This window comes from Lethenteron reissneri, chromosome 60 (assembly GCF_015708825.2).
Source record: "Lethenteron reissneri isolate LAM-NWPU_2019-01 chromosome 60, ASM1570882v1, whole genome shotgun sequence".
Lineage (NCBI taxonomy): Eukaryota > Metazoa > Chordata > Hyperoartia > Petromyzontiformes > Petromyzontidae > Lethenteron > Lethenteron reissneri.
This window is the reverse complement of record NC_083838.1, coordinates 6855552-6865941: the sequence shown is the minus strand read 5'-3', so window position 1 is coordinate 6865941 and position 10390 is coordinate 6855552.

Genomic DNA, 10390 nt, shown 5'->3' with positions numbered 1-10390 from the left:
AGTGAAAATAACTCAATTATTTATTTTCATTTATTTTGTTTTATTTTATCTTTAACCTATGTGACTTTACCTAAAACAAAGAGAGTATGAATCCTTGCAGTCACGAAAGCTTTAAATCTAAAACAATGCATCATCATCATACACTACCAGAGCGTGTTGTTTTGTGTTTGCATGTTCACCACAAGTATTGTGGTTAATGCAAACGTGATTCCTTGCAAAAGATTTCAGTTTGGTGTTTTAACATCTTAACACAACTGCTGTACTGCCGGAAAAAGGTTAAAACCCTCTTCTTATAACTTCCCTTGATGTCTAATCTTTTTTTTGTCGCCCTTTCGGTGTTTCTGACCACAGCACGCTGACACTCGAGGCTAACTGGAAGTGTCTTATCGAGATTTGAAGTTTTCGTGACTACAGGAATCGATACTCTTGGTTCTTTCGGTAAAATAAAATAAATTATAGCCTCTTGTCACGGCAGCCCTTTTGCCCACTTCAGCAATTGCTTCTTGCTGCGGTTGTCCCACCTGATGACGGACGCTTGTGTTGCGCCCGAAACGTCGTGATTTAATACACATTCCTGCGGAGGGAGCTGGTAGGAACGTTGGGTTGCTCGGTCAATGGCCTGCAGGGTCAACGGCGGCGTGGCGTATTCCGCAAATATGCCCGACTGTGAGGGCGGGCACAAGCCGGCGTGAGTAGGTTAAACGTTGAGTTTTACAAGGGCACCACGGGGTGACCAGCCCCTCTCCACCCAGCCCCACCCCCCCCACCCCCACCCAGCCCCACCCTCCCCACCCAGCCCCTCACCACCTTCCCCACCCAGCCCCTCCCCACCCTCCCCACCCAGTCCCTCCCCACCCTCCCCTCCCCACCCAGCCCCACCCTCCCCACCCAGCCCCTCCCCACCCTCTCCACCCAGCCCCTCACCACCCTCCCCTCCTCACCCAGCCCCTCCCTGCACGACGGACACAATAATCCCCTGTGGGCTGGTATAACCAGGAGGTTCCTACCAGTATAATTTTATTTTATACCTACATGACTTTACAGAAAGATCCAACGAGTATGCAAGTGACCTCTTCTTTGTGTGATTCGCGTTGTCCCTGGCACGCCCGCACCTCCGTTGAGCAAGGGTTGGCTTACTTACGGTTGCGAATTAAGTTCACCGTGCATATGTCAACACGTGGCATTCATTAAAAATAAATCAAACACGTTCATATTCATCTTCTTGGTTCTTTCGGTAAAGTCACGTAGAAGGGAAGTAATAAAAAATAAAACATAATAATAAAAAAGAAAACATTATATTATATTACTTTATTATATAATTTTATTATATTATTATATTATTGTATTATAGTATTATATTATTTTATTATTTTATTTTATTATTTTATTTAATATTATTATATTTTATTTAATATTATTATATTATTATATTAAATTATTATATTATATTATTTTATTATGTTTTATTTTTATTATTTTATTACTTCCCTACTACGTGACTTTACCGAAAGAACCAAGAAGATGAATCCCTGCAGTCACGAAAGCTTTAAATCGAAACGTTCATATTTACTGCTGCTGCTGCGGCTGCTTCATTGGCAGTCGTGCACAGGAAGCGTTTGACAATGAAGATGTATATTTACAACACCGCCGATCACAACAGCGCGCGTGAGTGTGCGCCCTTAAAAATAGATATTTAATCGACGACATTTCGTCAAATGTCCTTTGTTCGTAGCGCATACATTGATGTGTGCGCTCTGAATGAAGGGCCAGTGGCACAAAGAAAAAAATTAACCCGTAAAAACAAAGTTTTTCACTATAAATCCTTTATATGCGTGGCATCGGGGCGGCTAGAGTCCTCTCGTCTTCTGGCTTGAGATGGCTGCCACTTATGGGTCAGATGATTGTCTGGCAGCATTAAACAATTGGTAATTAAATATTTTTAAAAAATTCCATAAACAGTGTAAAATTTTTGAAACTTTTTTCACGAACATTAATTGTCACGCACAACGAGTCTGTGTGCAAAATGTCAGCTCGATTGGATCACGGGAAGTGGGTTAAAAAACGACCGAAAGATTTGCACGGTCGTAAGCAAGCAAGCGAACTTAATATAAAGGATTTAATAAGTAAACCCGTAAAAACAAAGTTTTTCACTATAAATCCTTTATATGCGTGGCGGCTAGAGTCCTCTCGTCCTCTGGCTTGAGATGGCTGCCACCTATGGGTCAGATGATTGTCTGCAGTATTAAACAATTGGTAATTAAATATTTATTTATTTTTCCCTAAACAGTGTAAAATTTTGGAAATTTTTTTTCACAAAAATGCTTTTTTACGCACAACGAGCCTGTGTGCAAAATGTCAGCTCGATTGGATCACGGGAAGTGGGTTAAAAAACGACCGAAAAATTTGCACGGTCCTAAGCAAGCAAGCGAACTTAATATTAAGGATTTAAAAAGGTCGAAGTGATATTTTATTTGTTTCGCCTTTTCACGGCAGTGTTATTGAGAGAATGTGCCGAGTCATTCAAAAACCGAATGATTTCTTCGGCGCTATCATCCGTATGCATTGGCAGACCGCGCTATTAATCGAAGGTGCGGAGCGGGTAGGATAAGCATGGGCATAATATGACTTTGAAACCCCCCCGCCCACCTCCTACGCATTTTCAATGAATATGCTAAATTCCTCTTGATATGCACATTCTTTTTGTTAAGGCGCTCTTCTTCCACCTCCAACCCAGCTTATATATAAGCTCCTAGCTTGGCAGTGTCTCATTCTTCACCTGAAGACGGCTGCTTGCGTTGTAGCCGAAACGTCGTGAGAATTATTTTATTTTATTATGTTTTATTTTTATTGTTTTATTACTTCCCTTCTACGTGACTTTACCGAAAGAACCAAGAAGATGAAACTAAACACAATTTAACACGCAGGCTTTCGCGACCAATATTATTCATAATATAGGTTTTTGGGTTTAGATCGCGTTATTTATAAATGTGTCGTAACCCTCCACCACCCGACACGGCCAAACAGTAAAAAATGTGTCACATTTTCAAAGGACAAATTAATTGACTTCTTTAGCCCACCGCAGAGCTGTGATGAAGGAAGACGCGGGGGTGATCACAGACAGTTGCGGAATCGCAGGACGATGCGGTGTTGTTCCCTGTGGTTAGTCTGCTTCTGATTCTGTGACTCATCTCAAAGTGACATCAAACCACAAGACGCAGTTCTAGCGCAGGGCTGTGATGGAGAAAGACGCGGGGGTGATCACAGACAGCCTGTGGCATCGCATACCGAGGCGGCGTTGCGCCCTGTTGTGCTGCTTATGATTCTGTGACTCATCTCGATCCACCATGGCGTCTTCAACCCTCTGTCTGCCTCGACTACTTTCCGAACGCAACACGGGGTGATCATCACCACGGCCCTTCGCAGACCACAAGGTTCAAACAAGAACCTATACTTTTTCGATTTAAAGCTTTCGTGACTGCAGGGATTCATCTTCTTGGTTCTTTCGGTAAAGTCACGTAGAAGGGAAGTAATAAAATAATAAAAATAAAACATAATAAAATAATAGCATATAATAAAATAATAATTATATATTATATTTATTTCGATTTAAAGCTTTCGTGACTGCAGGGATTCATCTTCTTGGTTCTTTCGGTAAGTCACGTAGAAGGGAAGTAATAAAATAATAAAAATAAAACATAATAAAATAATAGCATATAATAAAATAATAATTATATATTATATTTATTTCGATTTAAAGCTTTCGTGACTGCAAGGATTTATCTTCTTGGTTCTTTCGGTAAAGTCACGTAGAAGGGAAGTAATAAAATAATAAAAATACAAAATAATAAAATAAAATAATTCTCACGACGTTTCGGCCACAACGCAAGCAGCCGTCCTCACCTGAGGACTTATTTTATTTTATTATGTTTTATTTTTATTATTTTATTACTTCCCTTCTACGTGACTTTACCGAAAGAACCAAGAAGATTATATTTATTTTTATTATTTTATTATTTCCCTTCTACGTGACTTTACCGAAAGAACCAAGAAGATGAATCCCTGCAGTCACGAATGCTTTAAATCGTAACACAACGCCGTACGTTGCAAGTGAAGGGGCCGTAGATTTCCATGCGAGAGAGAGACAGCCTGAAAGCCCGGCTAATATTCTTGCCCGCGTGAACTACACTATTAATGCGGTACAGGTGTAGAGGAGTAAAATGGGGACGTGACGTCAGGTGTGCCGTTCAGTGCGATGACGTCATGTCTCCTAGGGTACTTAAGGGATACCCCGTGACGTAAGCGGGGTCACTGTGGGAAGGATAAAGTAAGCAGGGTGAAGAGGGAACCAGTGGGTAGAGAGAGGGATCGAGTGGCGAGTCTGGGGAGAAGCCGGTGGTAGCCGTAGAGGTGTGTGTCTGTGTGTGTGTCTGTGTGTGTGTTGCTGTGTGTGTCTGTGTCTAAGTAACCTGCAGCGCCACACCTATTACCATCATTAGAGGAAAAAACGGTGATCCAATCTCCGACCCCCAGGAACAGGTTTGCAGATTTGCTGAGCATTTCTGTGAGGTCCTGGGGGAGGGAAATTCTCTCAGCCAGGAAAACATCATGGCACAAAGTGGGGATAACCCTGCTGAGGCTGCGGTGCCTCAAATATTGGAAGAGGTCACCCCCTGTGAGTGGCTGGCTGAGGTTCCAGCTGTTGAGGAAGTACTGAGGGCGATCCGGAGTCTGAGACCAGGGAAGGCACCGGGCAGAGATGATCTCCCAAGCGAAATGCTGAGGGAGGGTGGCGTTTGTGCACAGACTGCCCTATATGACATCATAACAACAGTCTGGACCACTGGACGGGTTCCGCAGGACTGGAAGGATGCCCTGGTGGTCCCCCTCTTTAAGAAGGGGGACCGCACAGACTGTAACAACTACAGGGGCATCTCACTCCTCAGTGTGCCGGGTAAGGTCCTGGCAAGGATTATTCAACATCGCCTTGCTAGGCACGCTGAGGAGGGGCTTGCGGAGCCCCAATGCGGTTTCAGGAAAGGGCGGGTCCTGCACAGATGCCATATTTTCTGTCCGTCTGCTACAGCAGAGGTGTAGGGAATTCCAAAAAGACCTACATCTCTGCTTTATTGACCTGGTCAAGGCCTATGATACCATCAGTAGGACTGGACTCTGGGTTGTTCTTCGTGCTTTCGGAGTCCCTGACCCTCTGCTCACGATCATTAAGGACCTTCATGATGGTGAGCGGGCCCGGGTAAAACTACGTGGCCGGGAGTCGGAGCCTTTCCCTGTACACCTTGGGGTGCGACAGGGATGTCCTCTGGCTCCCACATTATTTTACATCTATTTTGACCGCGTAGTTCGTGAAGCCTTCAATAGCTGTACCGGGGGAATTTCCGTTTGGTACAGATATAATGGGAGGCTGATCGACGCCCGGGTGCGATCAAGGGATGGCTCCCTATTGGTCAACCACGTTATGTATGCCGATGATTTGGTAATAGCTGCTCATTCAGAAGAGGAGTTGGAGGCGCTGCTGCTGAGACTGGAGCGTGCCACTAAGAGGTGGGGCCTTACCATCAGCCCCACCAAAACCAAGCACCTGCCTGGGTATTTTGTACCATCGGACACTCCACCCCCACAACTCCCAATTGGTGATGGGGCAGTTGTGGAGAGAGTGGAGAGTTTCCCATACCTGGGCAGTGTGCTTATGACCGGCTCCAGTCTATCAGCAGAGGTCTCACTCCGAATCAGTCGAGCGGCAATATCTTTTCATCGGTTGCGTAACGCTGTGTGGAAGCTACCTGGTCTGTCGCTCCGCACGAAGCTTCAGGTCTTCTCGGCCACGGTCATTCCCTCCCTTCTCTACGCTTGCGAGACGTGGACCCCCCTGGTGGAGCATCTTCGCCGGTTGGAAACATTTAGGCTGGCCTGCCTACGATCCATCCTGGGTTTAACCAGGCTGGATTGTGTGAGGAGCTCACAAATCCTTGAAAGATCTGGGCAAAGTCCCATCAGTGAGCTCCTCCGGCAGGCAAGGCTGCGTTGGCTGGGTCATGTAGCCCGCATGCCCAGCCACCGCATGCCTAAACAGCTTTTGTTCGGCCGGATCGAGGGGGCTAGACGGGCGCGGCACGGGCTGGAGAAGAGATGGAGTGATGTGGTACAGGAGGACGTGGAGCTGAGTGGACTTGCCGATGACTGGTACCAGCGGTGTCAAGATCGGCCTCAGTGGAGGAGGCTCGTGAAGGACGCTACTGGGCAGTTGGAGGCAGTCGCCCTCCAACAACAACGGAGGGCGGAGGAGCGACGCTCACAACAACGAGCGGAGCGCCGGGTGGCTAAAGCACAGCAAGTTGGCACAGTAGGGGGCACAGGTGGTGCATCAGCCAGTCATCTCGGTCATCTCGGTCAGTCGACCAGTGGCACCTGGGTCTGCCCCGTGACCTCCTGCCAGCGGGCTTTCGACACTTCACGTGGCCTCAAGGTGCACTTGGCCTGGCACAAGCATCGTGGTGACGTCACCGCCACTTAGTGGCGAATGGCGGTTGTTGTTGTTGTTGTTGTCTGTGTGTGTCTGTGTGTGTGTCTGTGTGTGTGTCGGTGGAGTCGGCAGAAGAGTGAGTCTGGGGAGAAGCCGGTGGTAGCCGTAGAGGTGCTTCTCTCTCCGCTCGGTGGAGTCGGCAGAGTCCACGATCCGACACGAGAGAGAGAGACCGGAGCGAGCCGGCAGGGACCCGGACTCAGGGTAGGACCCCTAGCGCCTGGGAGTTGTGCACCCTGCTGTGTATTATTGTAACAGCTTTAATAAACCCTGGCGGAAGCGCTTAACTTACCTGCGTCTACGAGTACGTCTGTCGGAACTTCTCTACACAGGTAAAGGGACGATTAATCATTTGTAAGGCTCTCGCTCGTTCGCTCTCTCTCGGACAGCGACGACGACTCGTAGGTGCCCGTAGGACAGAACCACGGGCGAGCGAGGAGGCCGATGCCAAATTCCTCCCCAAGCTCTGCGATCCTCTAGATATCGTGAAGGTGTTGCCGGCCGACTAACGAGAGTAAAAAATGAAATTAAAATTAATACAAATAAAATAATAAAAGTCACGACGTTTCGGAGGCAACACAAGTCTCCGTCATCAGGTGGGACCGTCACAGCCAGATTTGCTGCATCAAGTTGCCGTATCACTTGATACAGCACTTGATACAGCAACTTGATACAGCAAATCTGGCTGTGACGGTCCCACCTGATGACGGAGACTTGTGTTGCCTCCGAAACGTCGTGATTTTTATCATTTTACTTTTATTCATTTTCATTTCATTTTTTACCTACGTGACTTTACCGAAAAAACAAAGAGTATGAATCCTTGCAGTCACGAAAGCTTCAAATCTATGACTAACGAGTGCTTACACGTGGGAGGAAACCGGAGCACCCGGAGAAAACCCAACGCGTGCGAGGGGGCAACGCTCTATCCCCATCGTACAGATGGAACAGGTGGAGTGGAAGTATTTGCTGTACCGCCTTCTCCCGGCGAGCCAGGGGCTATGAGATCTCCTACGACGCACGGTGACAACTTTGCTTGAATGACCACGAAGAGAGAGAGAGAAAAAGTAGAGAAAACAGCTCGCGAATTAAAAAAAAAACATCTACAGGTGTGGGTGTTACGACTTAAATAAAGTGATGAGTAACATTAGTCAGATTGTTAACAACACTTGCACGTTCAAAGCACAGCAACACCAACATCACGTTAGCGTCTGTCCCACACCAATGATTTGGTTTTGATAAAACGATGGCTTTTTTATCAGTTGGGTGAATGTCCCCGACGTTACAACTTCCACATTAATGCCAACACCCACCCAAAGTGGTAACAAATTAGGAAATGTACAGTGGACACCTAAGGGCTTTCTGTCCATGGATCGTGATGATGATGACCCACCCAGAGACGGCCTGTACAACGGCGACCTTAGAAAAAGTTGAACGCCGAGGAAAGGTTCCGAACGCAATCGAGTGACCGGTACCTTGGGTTCAAGATGCCGGCTGTGTTGGTTCAGGTGACCGGCAGGTTGCACACCTTGGATGGGATGACTCTCAACACCTGACGGGGTCGGTGGCCACGGAGAACTCGCTCGCTCGCTCGCAGTCGGTGCCAAACCTCGGGTGACGATGGTTTTGTGCCTCGCCCCTTCGTGTGTAGAGAGAGAGAACACGTGGCCAGCTATCCTTACACACCCCCGACGCCACCGCCTTTCGTCACAGCCGCACCCAGTGTCACCTCCACCCACCTGCCCTCCTACACCCACACTCCTCTTCACCCTCCACCACCACCACCCACCCACACCATCCACCCACCCACCCACTCACTCTCCTCCACCCACCCACCTCCTCCTCTTCCTCCACCACCACCTACCCACCCACCCTCACCATCCACCCACCCTCACCATCCACCCACCCTCAACCCCCACCCACCTCCTCTTCCTCCACTACCACCACCCACCCTCCCTCACCATCCACCCACCCACTCACTCTCCTCCACCCACCCACCTCCTCTTCCTCCACCCGCCTGCCTCCTCCACCCACCCACCTCCTCCTCTTCCTCCACCACCACCTACCCACCCTTACCATCCACCCACCCTTACCATCCACCCACCCACTCTCCTCCACCACTCATCCATCCTCCACCACCCACCCTATTCCATCACCCACCCTCCTCCTCCACCCACCACCCTCCTCCACCCACCTACTCTCCTCCACCACCTACCACCCTTCACCCACCACCCTCCACCACCCACCACCACCCACCACCCTCCACCACCCACCCTCCTCCACCCACCCACCACCCTCACCCACCCACCACCCTCCACCACTCACCCTCCACTCACCCTCCACTCACCCTCCACTCACCACCCTCCACCACCCACCCTCCTCCACCACCTACCACACTTCCCCCACCCACCACCCTCCACCACTCACCCTCCACTCACCCTCCACTCACCACCCTCCACTCACCACCCTCCACCCACCCACCCACCCACCCTCCTCCTCCACGCTTGAACCCAGGTCAGTACAGTATTGCCAAATCCTCAAAGTGGAAAGTTGTCCAAACAAAAGCTCAAAGTTTCCGAAATATAAAAAAAGTTTTGCCAAAAGTCACCGGGTGACTCTGACACGGCGTTAGGCGGCGCGTTTCGTCGCTCTTTGCAAAAGGGGTTCCCGGTTCGAATCGGCCAGGCCGCCCTGATTAATCAGAATATATATTTAGACTGCAGGAGGAATCCGATAAGCTATCAAGCTCTTTTGTCACCGATGTCCAGTCGGGGCACGGGGTAAGAACGTTACAACAACAAGTGACACAAACACGATAGGAATGCAACGTAGAAGAAAGGTAAACAAAGCACCCAAACACGTACACCCACCCATCCTACCAGGCAGAGCTCACTAAGGTGTTACCTTATTGTTCAGAAGCGACCTGGCCACAAATGACAGCTCTAGTTTCGATGGCAAGGACCCGCACCCACAGCAAAGTGGCCCATCCATTTTTGACATTTATAGCACTCCAAAGGAATGTAAGTAATCTCAATGCGACGAAGGGGGGGGGGGGGGGGGGGGGGTGTAATCGTAGAATGCTGCGTCTGGTTCACTCGAAACGAGGCCACCGTGGGTCGGGGTCCTTGGTCAAAATGCGGCCAACATTGGAAACATTTGTACCTGCAAAATGACTCACTTGGGATTCGGCACGGCAACATCACAGCAAACTACTGCGGACTTGGATGTGAAAACAGGGCGGAGCTGTGCACAGTAGCATTGGCCAAACATCACAATGCAAGTTTGCACATCTCTCTGGATTTTTCTACGGGTGCTCCGGTTTTCCCCTCGACATTCAGAATCAACACCACGCGTTGAAAGAATGTGGCTGCTATAGATGTCCACGTGATGATGATGATGACGAACCCACTTCGTTGAGCTGTCGTTCGTGATGGGCAGGTTCGCTCTGAAAAAAACCCAGCTACGTAGTTCAGCGTGCCTTTACCTGGTGAAATAATTGAGTTGTTTACACGATTTTTATTAACTCACTCTGTCTGTTGTTGTCGTATCCTCAAATCTTGTAACTCAATTTTAATCCACTTCCCAATGTGGTATCGACTGCAAACTTGGTATACTTATGTCTTACTGATGACAATGCCATATTCTATCATTAAAACAATTTTCAACATTATACACGCTTTTATTTAACTCACTGTTGTCGTAACTTCAAATCTTGAAACTCAATTTCAACCGTCTTCCCAATGTCGTATCGACTGTAAACTTGGTATAGGCATGTCATACTGATGAAAATACTATATTCTATCATAACAAATAAAATCAAATATTTTTCAACATTCTTTTTACACGCTTTTTATT